Source organism: Triticum dicoccoides, chromosome 7A (genome assembly GCF_002162155.2).
Source record: "Triticum dicoccoides isolate Atlit2015 ecotype Zavitan chromosome 7A, WEW_v2.0, whole genome shotgun sequence".
Taxonomy (NCBI): domain Eukaryota; kingdom Viridiplantae; phylum Streptophyta; class Magnoliopsida; order Poales; family Poaceae; genus Triticum; species Triticum dicoccoides.
Genome location: NC_041392.1, coordinates 56,188,503 through 56,205,663, shown reverse-complemented (window position 1 = coordinate 56,205,663; position 17,161 = coordinate 56,188,503).

The window sequence follows — 17,161 nt, the reverse complement described above, 5'->3', positions numbered from 1 at the left end:
GGTCGAGAGGGGGTCGAGGGTCGAGAGGGGGTCGATGGTCGCCAAGGGGTCGAGGGTCGAGAGGGCGTCTAGGGTCGCCGAGGGGTCGAGGGTCATCGAACATGAGAGGAAGAAGAGGATAAAAAAAGAAGAGGAAGAAGAAAAAAATGAGAAGAAAGAATAGAGGAGTTATTCTCCTCTATTCTTTCTTCTCCTCTTTTTTTTCTTCTTCTTCCTCTTTTTTTTATCAGGAATGAGAGTCGTCGAGGGTCACCGAGCGGTAGAGGAAACCCTAAATAGCAAGTATCGTCGGTGTGAGATACATGTGGCCGTCGGTGTCGGATAGTACATCCACGTCCCACAAGCCACATGTATATATGCAAAAGATAGATTATCGGGGAGGGGGTATATCGACCCCCCCTCGTGTTGAAGTTATCGGGAGGGGGGTCGATATACCCCCTCCCCGATAATATTATTTTCCCATGTATGTATGTCGTGTCGATATAAACTCCCGATAACTTCAACACGTGGGGGGGTTGATATACCCCATCCCGATAACTTCAACACGTGGGGGGGTCGATATACCCCCTCCCCGATAATATTATTTTCACATGTACGTATGTCGTCGTTGTCAATATACCCCAAACCCTTGAAGCATTGTCGAGGCCACCCAAAGCCTAGAGAAGCAGTGTCGAGGCCACTAATTAATATTAGTTCTACGTTTGCCACTAATATATCCATCTGTCATGTTTGAATAATAAATGCCATGTTGTAAATATTTGTAGAAACTATGGACACCGCCCAAGACGAAGTACAAGAAGAGTTGTTGGGGGACATAATTGCACGAGGAAGTGATGCCGTATGCTCGTTGTTTCTCAACGACACCGATGGTCTGGAAGCAGCTGGCTGTGATTATGATGGCTCCGGTGACCCAATGCCGATGCAAGAAGGAGACCGTGAGGACGGCTCCGACGACCCAATGCCGGTGCAAGAAGGAGACCGTGATGACGGCTCCGGTGACCGAACCGAGTCCGGCCAGGTATATATATTAGTTAAGCCTATGCTAACTAGCTAATTGATGCATTCATTGTTTTGGTATGTACACATATTAATTAAGTCTTTGTTCTTTTTTCTAGCCCTCCGGATCGACCACAACTTTGGTAAAGAGACGAGGCCCGAAGAAAAAGTTGAGCTCGGATGAAAGGTTTGAGATCATAGCAATCGCGCCCGACGACCAACCGATTGAACCCATTCGGACAAAGAACGCATTTGTTGCTCAGTGCGGGGTTCTGGTTAGGGACAAGATCCCGATCAGCATCCAGCAATGGTTAAAGCCGGCTACAGAAGACCCTGAGGTGTCTTATGTCAATGATATGCAGAAAAATGATCTTTGGACTGAGCTGAAGTCAAATTTCACCCTACCACCAGAGGATGATCCGGAGAAGCCAGTTAAAGAGCAATTAATCAAGTCTTTTGCTCTTAAGAGGATGGCAGACCAATTCAGGAGGTGGAAGAATGAGCTGAATAAGTTTTTCGATAAAAAAGAGACACCAGAATTCAAGGGCAGATATGAGAAGATCAGAGATCACTGGCCCGCATTCGTGGCCCACAAGACATCGAAAAAGAGTAAGAAGATGTCGGCGACAAACAAGCAAAATGCTGCGAAGAAGAAGCATCACCATCACACGGGGTCAGGTGGCTACCTCGTAGCCCGGCCTAAGTGGGCCAAGACTGAGAATGATCTGGTTGATAAAGGGATCGAACCAGAGACAATTAACTAGCCAGACCGTTGCCGGACTTTGTTCTTCGGGGCTGGCGGAAACTTGGACCCTGTATCTGGGAAGTGCATTTGGACGGACGAGCAAATGGAAATACCAGTCAAGAGGCTTAGGCACTATATCGAAGCAGCGCAGCAAGGGACATTCGTTCCAGACAGAGAGAACGACGAGCTCACAATGGCTCTCGGGAATCCTGAGCACCCTGGACGGACACGAGGCACGCCATGCTCCATGCCGTGGAAGGCTGGGTTTCCGGACGCAGGCGGTTACAAATGCTACGAGAGGAGGAAGAAAGTGGAGCATACCCAACTGCAGGCGCTGCACGCTAGGGTACAAGCGATAGAGGAACGAGAAGCAAATCGCAGCAAACAAACTGCCGAAGCTTCCCCGCCATCTTAGCGGAGAAGCAGCGTGGCTTCCACCGAGCTGCTTCAGCCGGAGCATGTCTTGACGGCTCCTGCCAGCTATCCCGTGGATGCTATCACGGAGTCTCAAAATTGCCACCTTATGACGCAATGGATTAATATGAAGGTCAAGGCGGCTGTTGGCTCTGTTTTTCCTACTGAACCCGGTGCAACTTTTCACTGCCGGCCGATTCCAGAAGGATATGCTAGGGTGATGGTGGATGAAATAACAGAGGGATCTGAGGAACTCCATCTTGACCACCCTACCGGTGAAGGGGAGACACGACTTGGTTCTGCTCTGAAGACTCCATGCCTATGGAGGAAGGAGCTCATCAACCTTCCGAAGTGGACGCCTCCGCCTCCTCCTCCTCCTCCTCCGGCGAGTCAAGGCACTCCGCCTCCTCCACCGCCTCCTCCTCCGGCGAGTGACGATCAGGGCACTCGGCCGGCTCCTTCTCCGGTGCGTGGCGGCACTTCGCCTCCTTCTCCGCCTGCGCCGGCGCGCCCGAGTGGCCAGCCTCCTCCTTCTCCGCCTCGTCAGCAAGGGCGGAAGAGACCCACCACCGCTCCGGCTCCTCTAGCGTGTCGTAGTCCTTCTCCTCCGCCTTGCAAGCAAGTAAAGAAGACGCCCGCTCCGTCTGCTCTGTCGGCGTCTAGCAGTACAGCCAGAGGCGGGAGGACATACAGATTCGGTCCTTCTCTAAAGACTCCAGATAATTTACCATACGAGAGGACCCCGGAGGAGAACACCGAGATCGCGCGAGAAGAAGTGAGGAACTTCTTTCAAGGGGTGAAAGCAAAGAAACATCCACCTCCGGAGGAGAAGGTAGATCTGGTGAAAGCGAAGCGCACTCTGGCTGCCCTGACAAAACCACCCAAGTCTCCGCCGAAAGGCAACTATGAGCGCATTATTGGAAAGGCATTTGCCGAAGCGGAGCGGTCAGGAAGTACTGTCAGTGATCAAAGGCTGAAAGAACGACAAGCTGGGAAACAAATTGCCCAGCTCGGTGAACAAGCGAAGCAATCGTGCCGCCCGCTCAGGGTGCCTAGCGACATCATCGCTAATTATCCGAGGATGGTGCCCGGTTAGAGCAATCTTGGAGATTACCTGCCTGACGATGTACATTATGATTTCTTGGAGGTGCAGATACAAAGATACGAGTACGGGAAGCCTCTCGTCAAAGATGAAAGATCTCTATGAACGATGATGCGAAGATTGCATGCTTGGTACTTGAAAATCTGCAGAGAGGCTGGGGGGAGGAATACTTTGTATTTGAGAGTTAAAAAGGAGCATGACCTCATTGGAATTGAACTGTTGCCTGTTCCATTTGAGGAGTTCTTTCAGTTTTTCAATCAATTGGCCCTCGATAAAGCAACGGTCACCTCCTACTGTGTTTAAGTAGTACTGCTTCTGTCATTAAGTCTCTCTATATAGCTCAGCTCTTTCATTGCATGTATTTATAATTATCCTCACTATATTATGCAGATTGAAGATCGTCGAATTGAAGCAAAGACAAATCGGTGATATTGGGTTCATTAACACAAATCTCATAGATGCAACTGAGGTTAAATTTCATGCCGCGGATACCGAGGCCAACTTGCTACGATCATTGGTAATAAATGAAAACAAAGATATAATAGTCTTTCCTTACAACTTCAAGTGAGTGTTACTGTCTTGTGCATATTCGGTTTCCCTTATATATTAGTCAAGGTTATAGTAATGTAATTGATGAGTTATGCATGCGTGTGCAGTTTCCACTATATTCTCCTAGAGATTAAGCTTGAGCAGGGACTAGTAACCGTCTTAGACTTGAGACAAGTGCGTAAATAACAACATTCAGAATTTTATTTTATTACCATCATTTGTGTTGAGTTTCATTCATTCATATATATATGTATTGACCCCCTTCTTCAAATTATATGTTTCGGAAGCGGGATGAACTCCTAGCACCAGCTCGCATGCAAGCAATTCAAGAGGAATTGGCGGCATTCTTTCTTGACCACGTGATCACTGAAGACGGAGAATACTATGTGGACCATGCATCCGTATGTTAGGAGATTATATTTGTAAGAGATAATTATTGTATATATGTAGCCGGTAGTGTCGGATAGATATACGAGAACTTGTTGTTCGACCAATCTCTCGGAGAAGGAGAGGTGGTCGATATCACTTCTCTCTGTATGCATATATGTTCATGACGATCTTCTCTTTCCTTCGTTTTCTTACTAGCTAGCTAGCGTGTCTAGTCCTCTCTATACGTATGTATAGTACGTAGTGTCGACCAAGCACGGACATAAGAGAGGACACTTCTCTCTATTAATTATAGCTAGCTAACACAATATATGAAACACCTAAATTAACCCCCCCAAAACCCCCAAACCCCCCCCCCCACCTTTCAAAAAAAACAAAAACCTCAGCCACAAAAATGCTGATGTGTGGATGCCTATTGGTCCCGGTTGGTGCCACCAACTAGGACCAAAGGCCCTCCTGCCTGGGATCCGCGCACAGGCCACGTGGAGGCCCATCCGTCCCGGTTCTGGACTGAACCGGGACTAAAGGGACATGGCATTAGTAACGACCCTTTAGTCCCGGTTCAGGAACCGGGACAAAAGGCCCTTACGAACCGGGACAATAGGCATGTTTTCTACTAGTGACACCTCTCTTCTTCGGAGTTGGTTTAGGAATAGGATCATTAATTGGGGCAGGAGCTGGCTCAGGAGGTGCCCAATTATTTTTATTTGTCAACATATTATTCAATAAGATTTCAGCTTCATCTGGTGTTCTTTCCCTGAAAAGAGAACCAACACAACTATCCAGGTAATCTCTGGAAGCATCGGTTAGTCCATTGTAAAAGATATCAAGTATTTCATTTTTCTTAAGAGGATGATCACGCAAAGCATTAAGTAACTTGAGAAGCCTCCCCCAAGCTTGTGGAAGACTCTCTTCTTTAATTTGCACAAAGTTGTATATTTCCTTTAAAGCAGCTTGTTTCTTATGAGCAGGGAAATATTTAGCAGAGAAGTAGTAAATCATATCCTGGGGACTACGCACACAACCAGGATCAAGAGAATTAAACCATATCTTAGCATCACCCTTTAATGAGAACGGAAATATTTTAAGGATATAAAAGTAGCAAGATCTCTCATCATTAGTGAACAGGGTAGCTATATCATTTAATTTAGTAAGATGTGCCACAACAGTTTTAGATTCATAGCCATGAAAAGGATCAGATTCAACTAAAGTAATTATATCAGGATCAACAGAGAATTCATAATCCTAATCAGTAACACAGATAGGTGAAGTAGCAAAAGCAGGGTCAGGTTTCATCCTAGCATTTAGAGATTGCTTATTCCATTTAGCTAATAACCTTTTGAGTTCATATCTATCTTTGCAAGCTAAAATAGCTAAAGAAGCTTCTTGATAAAATAAATAACCCTCAGGAATAACAAGTGATTCTTCATCATCACTTTCATCATCATAATCAGATCCAATATTTTCAATCTCTCTAGCCCTAGCAAGTCGTTCCTCGAGAAAATCACCAAGTGGCACAGTAGTATCAAGCATAGAAGTAGTTTCATCATAAGTATCATGTATAGCAGAAGTACCATCATCGATAACATGCGACATATCAGAACGAATAGCAGAAGAAGGTTTAGGTGTCGCAAGCTTACTCATAACAGAAGGTGAATCAAGTGCAGAGCTAGATGGCAGTTCCTTACCTCCCCTTGTGGTTGAGGGATAAATTGTTGTCTTAGCGTCTTTCAAATTCTTCATAGTGTCCAGCAGATATAAATCCCAAGTGACTCAAAGAATAGAGCTATGCTCCCCGGCAACGGCGCCAGAAATTAGTCTTGATAACCCACAAGTATAGGGGATCGCAACAGCTTTCGAGGGTAGAGTATTCAACCCAAATTTATTGATTCAACACAAGGGGAGCCAAAGAATATTCTCAAGTATTAGCAGCTGAGTTGTCAATTCAACCACACCTGGAAACTTAGTATCTGCAGCAAAGTGTTTAGTAGCAAAGTAATATGATAGTGATGGTAACGGTAACAAAAGAGTAACGAAAGCAAAGTAATGTTTTTGGTATTTTGTAGTGATTGTAACAATAGCAACAGGAAAGTAAATAAGCGTAAACCAGTATATGAAAAGCTCGTAGGCATCGGATCAGTGATGGATAATTATGTCAGATGCGGTTCATCATGTAATAGTCATAACATAGGGTGACACAGAACTAGCTCCAGTTCATCAATGTAATGTAGGCATGTATTCCGAATATAGTCATACGTGCTTATGGAAAAGAACTTGCATGACATCTTTTGTCCTACCCTCCCGTGGCAGCGGGGTCCTAATCGAAACTAAGGGATATTAAGGCCTCCTTTTAATAGAGAACCGGAACAAAGCATTAGCACATAGTGAATACATGAACTCCTCAAACTACGGTCATCACCGGTAAGTATGCCGATTATTGTCACTTCGGGGTTAACGGATCATAACACATAATAAGTGACTACAGACTTACAAGATAGGATCTAGAACTCTCATATATTGATGAAAACATAATAGGTTCAGATCTGAAATCATAGCACTCGGGCCCTAGTGACAAGCATTAAGCATAGCAAAGTCATAGCAACATCAATCTCAGAACATAGTGGATACTAGGGATCAAACCCTAACAAAACTAACTCGATTACATGATAAATCTCATCCAACCCATCACCGTCTAGCAAGCCTACGATGGAATTACTCACACATGGCAGTGAGCATCATGAAATTGGTGATGGAGGATGGTTAATGATGACAACGGCGACGAATCCCCCTCTCCGGAGCCCCGAACGGACTCCAGATCAGCCCTCCCGAGAGGTTTTAGGGCTTGGCGGCGGCTCCGTATCGTAAAACGCGATGAAATCTTCTCTCCTATTTTTTCTCCCCGAAAGCAGTTATATAGAGTTGGAGTTGGAGTCGGGAGGTCTCCAAGGGACCCACGAGGTAGGGGCACGCCATAGGGGGGGCGCGCCCCCCACCCTCGTCGCAAGGGTGTGGGCCCCCTGGTCTTCATCTTTGGCAAGGATTTTTTATTATTTATTGTAAGATATTCCGTGGAGTTTTAAGTCATTCCGAGAACTTTTGTTTTCTGCACATGAAACAACATCATGGCAATTCTGCTGAAAACAGCGTCAGTCCAGGTTAGTTCCATTCAAATCATACAAGTTAGAGTCCAAAACAAGGGCAAAAGTGTTTGGAAAAGTAGATACAACGGAGACGTATCAGGTACAAATATCAAACATCTCCTCTTGGGCCTAACAAACTTGCTTGTTTCCAAGGAGTTGTACCCCAGCGACGGTTGGGTTACCCACGGACGGGTTGATAGGAATCCCTTAAAAAAAGGGAGGCACGATCTCCGCTTGGATAAGACGCACCAATAAAGCCATGTCTTAGGACGTGGGGCGACGGGCCGGCTAAAACGGTTCGCAAGTAGTGGCCGGGCAGGCGTGGTGTCATATTACCAAAAAGTGATCGATGGATTGAACTCGTAAAATATTATGTCCTCTGCGGTTGTGTATATAAGTCCAGATACAATCATCACATCTGAAGATCAACTGGGAGTTCGGAAGGGGGAACCTACCTTGCAAAGCTGAACACAATCTGTGCGTCGGACTCCTCATCATTGAAGCCAGGTTCAGGGGATACCGAGGGAGTCCTGGACTAAGGGGTCCTCGGGCATCCGGCCTGTTATCCACGGGCCGGACCGATGGGCTGTGAAGACATGAAGGCGGAAGACCGTACCCGTGTCCAGATTGGACTCTACGTGGCGTGGAGGGCAAGCTTGGCGATCGACTATGAAGATTCCTTCTTATGTAACCGACTCTATGTAACCCTAGACCCCCCCCCCCGGTGTCTATATAAGCCGGAGGGGTTAGTCCGGAAAGGATATATTCATTACCATAGTCATACAGGTTAGACTTCTAGGGTTTAGCCCTTACGATCTCTTTGTAGATCAACTCTTGTAATACTCATATTCATCAAGATCAATCAAGCAAGAAGTAGGGTATTACCTCCATAGAGAGGGCCCGAACCTGGGTAAACATCGTGTCCCCCGTCTCCTGTTACCATCGATCCTAGACGCACAGTTCGGGACCCCCTACCCGAGATTCACCGGTTTTGACACCGACAGTACCCAGACATTCTGAGTATATGTTCACTGACATAACTATTCTCTTCCATCTTGCAGCTATAGAACTTATTGGAGACTTCGTAGCTCTCAATTCGGGCATTTGCTTGAAATATTAACTTCAACTCCTGGAACATCTCATATGCTCCATGACGTTCAAAACATCATTGAAGTACCGATTCTAAGCCGTAAAGCATGGCACACTGAACTATCGAGTAGTCATCAGCTTTGCTCTACCAGACGTTCTTAACATCATCAGCAGCAGGCCTAACACCTAGTTGTGCTTCCAGGACGTAATTCTTCTGTGCAGCAATGAGGATAATCCTCAAGTTACGTACCTAGTCCGTGTAGTTGCTACCATCATCTTCCAACTTAGCTTTCTCTAGGAACACATTAAAATTCAATGGAGCAGTAGCACGGGCCATTTATCTACAACAACATAGACATGCAAAATACTATCAGGTACTAAGTTCATGATAAATTAAAATTCAATTAATCATATTACTTAAGAAGTCCCACTTAGATAGACATCCATCTAGTCATCTAAGTGATCACTTTATCCATATCAACTAAACCATGTCTGGTAATCACGTGAGATGGAGAAGATTTCAATGGTGAACATCACTATGTTGATCATATCTACTATATGATTCACGATCGACCTTTCGGTCTCAGTGTTCCGAGGCCATATATGCATATGCTAGGCTCATCAGGTTTAACCCGAGTATTCTACTTGTGCAAAACTTGCTATCACCCGTTGTATGTGAACGTATAGCTTATCACACCCGATCATCACGTGGTGTCTCGGCACGACGAACTGTAGCAACGGTGCATACTCAGGGAGAACACTTATACCATGAAATTTAGTGAGAGATCATATTCTAATGCTACCGCCGTACTAAGCAAAATAAGATGCATAAAGGATAAACATCACATGCAATCAATATAAGTGATATGATATGGCCATCATCATCTTGTGCCTTTGATCTCCATCTCCAAAGCACCGTCATGATCACCATCATCACAGGCTTGACACCTTGATATCCATCGTAGCATCGTTGTCGTCTCGCCAACTATTGCTTCTACGACTATCGCTACTGCTTAGTGATAAAGTTAAGCAATTACATGGCAATTGCATTTCATACAATAAAGCGACAACCATATGGCTCCTGCCAGTTGCCGATAACTTTGTTATAAAACATGATCATCTCATACAACAATTTATATAATCACGTCTTGACCATATCACATCACAACATGCCCTGCAAAAACAAGTTAGACGTCCTCTACTTTGTTGTTGCAAGTTTTACGTGGCTGCAACGGGCTTAGCAAAAACCGTTCTTACCTACGCATCAAAAACCACAACGATTTTTCGTCAAGTGTGCTGTTTTAACCTTCAATAAGGACCGGGCGTAGTCACACTCAATTCAACTAAAGCTGGAGAAACAAAAACCCACTAGCCACCTATGTGCGAAGCACGTCAGTCTAGGCCGCTTCATCCAACAATACCGCCGAATCAAAGTATGACATGCTGGTAAGCAGTATGACTATTATCGCCCACAACTCTTTGTGTTCTACTTGTGCATATAACATCTATGCATAGACCTGGCTCTGATACCACTGTTGGGGAACGCAGTATTTCAAAAAAATCCTACGATCACGCAAGATCTATCTAGGAGATGCATAGCAACGAGAGGAGAGAGTGTGTCTACGTACCCTCATAGACCGAAAGTGAAAGCGTTAAGTAATGCGGTTGATGTAGTCGAACGTCTTCGTGATCCAACCGATCAAGTACCAAACGCATGACACCTCCGCGATCTGCACACGTTCAGCTTGGTGACGTCCCTCGTACTCTTGATCCAGCTGAGGCCAAGGGTGAGTTCCGTCAGCACGACGACGTGTTGACGGTGATGATGAAGTTATCGACGCAGGGCTTCGCCTAAGCACTACGACAATATGACCGAGGTGGAAAACTATGGAGGGGGGCATCGCACACGGCTAAAGATCAACTTGTGTGTCTATGGGGTGCCCCCCTCCACCGTATATAATGGAGGGGAGGAGGAGGCCGGCCGACCATAAGGGGTGTGCCAAGGGGGGAGGAATCCTACTCCTAGTAGGAGTAGGTTTCCCCCTTTCCTAGTCCAAGAAGGAGAAGAAGGGAAAGAGGAGAGAAGAGAAGGAAGGAGGGGGCGCCCCCGTTTCCCTTGTCCAATTCAGACTGGGCAAGGGGGGGCGCCACCTCTGGCCGACCCTCTTGCTGATGTCAATACCGGTGGATCTCGGGTAAGCGGTCCCGAACTGTGTTTCTGAGGTTGATGATAACAGGAGACAAGGGATACAAAGTTTTACCCAGGTTCGGGTGTCACACCCTAGCTAGCTCATGCATTAGAGTGCTTGCATCATGTTCAATTATCAGAAACTTGAAAATGGGGATGACAGAACCCCCAACACCCCCCTGATAACAACTAGGGTTTACTAAAAATATTATCAATGAACCTGAAATGCCCTTCTAAAATGTTCATCATCTTAGCCTTGGTCCTAAATCTCTGATAAAAATGATGCACAAATTTCTAGGTCATCCTAAGGTCACTGGAATAATCATTAGCTATTTGAATTTGGGCATTTAAATGCAAATAAATATTTTAAATTCTCAAATAATCCTAAACTAAAATGTTTCGTGTTGGATTTATTCCAAACAGTGGCCATGTGAAGTTTGGTGATTTTTGAAAGTGCCTAGCTATTTTTTAGCAATGCCAGAAGCTTGCGGGTAATAAAAAAAACATTAAAGAAAAGAGAGAAGAACTTACCTGGCCGCAGCCCACCTGGCGGCCCACACTGTGCTGGCCCATGCCAGCCAGCTGCTTCATCTTCCCCAGGCAGGCAGGAGGGACACCACGACGCCATGGAGCTCGCCACGGCGCCACCTGCTTGCCGCCTCGCCCCTGGACACCTGGGCGAGCTCCACGTCGCCGCCTCGACCCCGCAGACACCTCCCTCACTCCTCTATCTCTCTCCCTCGCCCTCTCCTCTCCATGGCCGACGTTGCCTCGCCCGCGCCGCCGTAGTTCTCACGTCCACCGTTGTCCCCGCGCCGCGCTGTCGTGTCCAAGAGATTCACCATCCTCCTCTCCATCGAGCAGATCGAGCCCTGAGCGCTCGCCTGCCCTGGAGCCACCGCAACAGCCTCGCCCGACCTCGCCGTCTTCTCCGCCGTGATCCCAGTGAGCTCAGCTACCTCCCCATCCTCTCTGTTTGCCTTCTCGAGCACCACAGCGACCACACCAAGCTCGGCCGCACCCGCCGCCGCCACCGCACGTCGCCGTCGTGGCCACAACCACGTTGGCTCACAACCGAGCACGTCATCATCTTCAACGCACTCGCAGGAGCCCGTAGCACCTCCACATGCTCCTCGCCATGCCATCTAGCGACTAGTTCGACCTCGCCCGAACTCCGGCAGCCGCAACGCTCGTCGCCGGCGACGTTTCCAGCCACCCCAGCTCCACCCACTGTCACCACTCGACGCGGCTTGCTCCCAGCTACGCGTAGGAGGTCTCCGCCGTCTATTTGGCCATCGGAGTGCAAAACCCGCACTACCCCGCTGCTTCTGGCCTCTCCGGCGGCTAAACGCCGACGAGTTTGACCCCGCTGACCCAGTTTGACCTCGGGTGGGCCCAGTTTGACCCCTCCCCCCCCAGGGTCACTAACGTGTGGGCCATGCCCCTGTTTAGTTTAGTGTTAGATTAGTTATCGCTAACTAATTTAGTTAATGGGTTGACTCGCTGACATGTGGGCCCAGGCCCTAATTAACCTAGATTAGTGCTAACGTAACACTAACTAACTCTGTTATTTAGTTGTTACACTGACATGTGGGTCCCAACCGTCAGGTTTGACCTAGGCTGGCGCCATTGACCCGCTAACGTCACCCTGACGCAATGCTGACGCAGTAATTCAATTACTGGAATTATTCTTATACAGGAAATTCCAAAAAATGATCTAAACTTCAATAAATCATAGAAATTAATCTATAACTCCAAATGCAAAGATTTATATATGAATTTTGATCAGAAAAATTCAATCTATCCATCTGTAATGGTTTCATGCATGACAGGACAATTTAAACTTGTTGTTTAAGTGAAACAAGCTAATGCACTTATATGACTTAATTAGATGAGCTTTCATTTGAATCTTTGATTCAAATAGACTCAAACCAACATGTTTAACAATGCATTAGCCAAAACACACCTTATTGCCATATCATAGCATGCATCATATTGTTGCCTATTGTCTTGTATTGATTGTGTTCTGTGGTGTCTTTCATGGTAGGTTCTGCCTCTGAGGATACCTTCGAATATCCGGCTGAAGGGCAGTACCCTACTACTACTCCATCAGGCAAGTAGCCCCATTGATCATATCGATACAATCCCATGTTCTCGCTCCTGCTCTGATTTACTGCATTTAAGACAACAATGTTTCAAACTACTGTGTGCTGCGGTAGTTGAACCCTTTTCCTCTGCATGACCTGTCATTGCCATAGTAACTAGATGAAACCTACTAGCATGTGTAGGAGTTGATTGAGTCATGTATGTGTTTCCTACCTTGCTATGCCTGCTATGCTTAGAATTGTGTCAGGTCTGGTTCATCTGGGTGATGGGCTAGAGTGAAATGAATATGTCGGTAATGTGAGTGATGTGTTGAACATGATTTGGTAAAGGTATCGATGAGAGGCCATGTAGGAGTACATGGTGGGTTGTTTCATTGGAACCGTCCTTAAGCACCGAGATCTGTATGTGTGATTTAAGAATGAGTTACTACCATGCATTGGGATCCTTAATTGACCCTCTCGGCTTCTTAACCACCCTAGTTCTCTGTCCAGGAGTTGCAACTAGTTTCTGGTGTTTATAGGATATGCATTGGCGGCCGTGCGTAGCGCTGACCCTAGGGGTGGGCTATGATGCGGTAGATACATCGTGGCACGGTGTACCGAGTCGCCCGTTTGGTGTCTCGGGAACCCTGTACACATCGTTCGGGGCCGTATGTGGAAACCTCGGTCGGACTCCCTGCGGATGGAACCTGGATAGGCGATAAACCGGGACTAGAGACTTGAGTGTTTAAGTAGGCCGTGGCCGACACCCTCGTTGGGCTTCCACTTGAAGGTTGCCGAGTACATGTCGTGTAAACAGTGGTAAGTGGTGAGAGCGTGTATGAAGAAGTACACCCCTGCAGGGTTAACATCATCTATTCGAATAGCCGCGTCCGCGGTAAAGGACTACTTGGTTGCCTATACAGTTCATAGACAAGTAAATGGATACTCCTAAAAGCCTCAAGACAAGTGTGAGTGTCGTGGATGGCCCTTCCGTAGGATGACGGAGGAGGATCCATGGTAGTGTATTATTGTGATGAGTAGTGGACTCGTGTGCGCAAAACATTTACAAATTGTTGTCTAGTAGGATAGCTTAGCCAAGAGTCAAAGCTAGCTTGCTGCATAACCCCCTTTTCCTTCTTGAGAATGTTGCATGTATAGTAGGATCTGTTGTAAGACTTGCTAAGTACCTTTGTACTCATGTTTGCTTAATTACTGTTGCAGAAGAGAACACCGCCCCCTACGACGGGTTTTATGTAGATCTTGACGTTGATGAGTGACTTGCCACCCAGGTGGTGATTCCGAGCCATGGAGGGCCTTGTAGATAGACATGCTTCGTCTAGCCTTCTTGCTTTCTAGTTGTCTGTACTCAGACAAGTTTGCTTCCGCATGTGCTTTTATGTTTGTATGACTTGAGTGTCGGGTCATGTGACCCCTACATGTATGAACATATTATGTAAGGCTCTCTGGAGCCTTCTGAATAAAGTACTTTGAGTTGTAGAGTTTTGTTGTGATGCCATGTTGTATTTACACATATCGAGCATATTGTGTGTATGTTTGAAATGCTTGGTATGTATGGGATTCGACAATCTAGTTGTTTCTCCTTGGTAGCCTCTCTTATGGGGAAATGTAGTATTGTGCTTCCATGAGCCATAGTAGTCCGCTACAGCCCGGTTCACCGGTGTCCTGCTAGCCTAGCACTACTGCTCCGGAACACTTGACTGGCCGGCATGTGATTCACTTCGTTCCTGTGTCTGTCCCTTCGGGGAAATGTCACGTGGAGGCATCCGGAGTCGTGTTAGCCTGCTACAGCCCGGGTTCCTGGAGTCCTGTTAGCCCAGTTGCTACAGCCTAGATTCATACGCTGTTGACCGACATGTTCGATGTTGATTCATGTATGCATGTCCCCGTAAGTTAGTGCCACTTTGGGTTCACGACTAGTCATGTCGACCCGGGTTCTCTGTCATATGGATACTAGCGACACTATCATATACGTGAGCCAAATGGCGCAAACGGTCCCGGGCCATGGTAAGGCGACACCCGTGGGAATACCATGCGTGAGGCCGCAAAGTGATATGAGGTGTTACAGGCTAGATCAGTGTGACCTGGAATCGAGGTCCTGACAGCGTTGGCATCAGAGCCGGACCGCCTGTAGGTTCGTTAAGCCAAGCTGGTCGATGTCGAGTCTAGAAATGCTTTAGTTATATGTAGGGGAATTGATTGTGGGAGGGAACGTAAGGCTCTTTTTACTCCTTTACCTTATGCCCTCTGATCTGAGGCATCCTCTTCTCTTTCTATGTGGGTTAAGGACTAGGATCTCATCTTCTATCAGGTTCGCGTGTTACTAATCCGTAGAATCTTAGGATTGTTGGTTCCAGGCCTCAGTTCAGTTTCTACTACTTTTAGTATGTTGTCAGTTGAACTAGAACCTTGATATGATGTTGTTGAGTGGTTTTGCCAACTGTTGTAAATGTCTCAAATCTTTTTCTGAGCATTTACAGCTGTTATGTTGTCCGATTTCTCCTAGAAAATTTCTAATGCCTTTGCATTATTTCATGCTTTCAAATGGCCACCCGCACCCAGAGTCAGGTGGTTCATTTGACTCGATGCCTCGATGTACCTGGTCACACTGCCATGCTGGTCCGTGTGATGACCGAGGCGGGCTATCGATGGTATCCTGAGTATACCGTTGAGGAGCAGTATCGAGACTTCAACCAAAGCCAATACCTATGCACAGTCAGGATATACCCTTCCTATCCTGGAGCTCCTGAAGCCCTCCATTGTTCATATGGACTTGGGATTACCATCAAGATGTCTGTACAGGATGCTGCTTACTCGATGATGACTATCATGCGAGCTAGACTTCCCTTGCTTCGGAACACTGAGTTCCGCTATATGCCAGCATCACTTCCTGGTGCAGAAGCTTACTATCCGGCTCTCTACACTGACTCCTCACATGAGGATTCACTACTCTGCACCACCACAGAGATGCTTGAGGACAAGGACCATGAGAATCGTGCCTTGCGAATGGAGCTTTTCAATAGTCGAGTTGACCACTGGGCCACTCTGACACGGTTTGCACCTGCCGTGCAAGCTGGGTATATGGACATGAGGGACTTGTACCCCGTGCGGTCTATCTTGCCGGATCGTATGGACTGGCGTGATGTAGGAGGCATCACTCCTCCCCATGGATCCCATCTGCTGCCGTTTGTTGGACCAAGGCCACATCCGAGTCCTTATGGACCGCAAGCTCCACAGGACCGACTGTTTCCAGATGATCATGTTCAGCTCCCAGGATATGGTGGTAATCTCTATGAAGATTACTACGGAGACATCTGAGTTGGTAGTTGGTAGTAGCTTCACTAGTATTGTAACAGTTGTATCTCCACAGTCCTGCGCGTTTGGTGGAATATGACTTAGTGTGTACTGAATTTCGGAGGTGTAGAAAAATAATGTATAGGAGCTTGGAATGCCTCTGATGAGATGTAATGTTCCTCACCGTAGTTGTACTTGAGCCTGGGCTTGTACTAAGCTATGTTTGGTGTGTATGACTGATGGTATATATATAGCAGTTTCTGTATTACCATGTCGTACGAATGAACATCTCTGCATTCGGTGTCATCCATTACATTCTGCATTCTTATGCCACGGTTTTGCCATCCTTGTCTAAACCATTGTTTTGATTTCCTAGGATGGTGAACACCCGAAGCACCGCTGCTGTTCAGGAGCAGGGTGAAGCCAGTGGAGCTAGGGACGGGAATCTGCCCCATCCACCTTCCTTGGTTGAAGTCATGTTGGAGGCAGAAAGGAACAAACGCGAGACCAACCGGTTGTTGGAACGCATCAAGCAAAACACTGCACGTTCCCAGAGGAACGACTTGGTGTCTCTCAATGATTTCATCAAGCTGACTCCACCAACCTTCCATCATTCGGTCGAGCGTCTCGATGCGGATGATTGGCTTCGCAGCATTACCCATAAGCTACGTTCTGCACGCGTAGCCGAAGCTGACAAGGTCACTTACACTGCTTATCGCCTTGAGGGCCCTCCTAGCTTTTGGTGGGAAAACTATGAAGCTATGCGCCCAGTCGGCCAGGTTACCACTTGGGATGAATTCAGCACGGCTTTCTGTGAACACCACATTCCGGAGGGTCTTATGGATCGCAAGAGAGAGGAATTCTATAACTTCACCCCAAGGCAGACTGACCATGGACGCCTACATCCGTTAGTTTGGGAACTTGGCACGATATGCACCTGAGGAAGTGTCCACTGACGCCAAGAAGCAGGCAAGGTTCCAGAGGGGACTTAGCCCCGAGCTTCGCCGTGACCTCCGTTTGCACGAGTGCTCCTCTTTCCAGAAGCATGTGAACAAAGCCATCAGTGTTGAGACCGGGCAGACTGACTATGAGGCTACACGTAAGCATTCCCGTGATTTTGGTTCTTTATCCGGCTCCGGTGCTCAAAAGCGC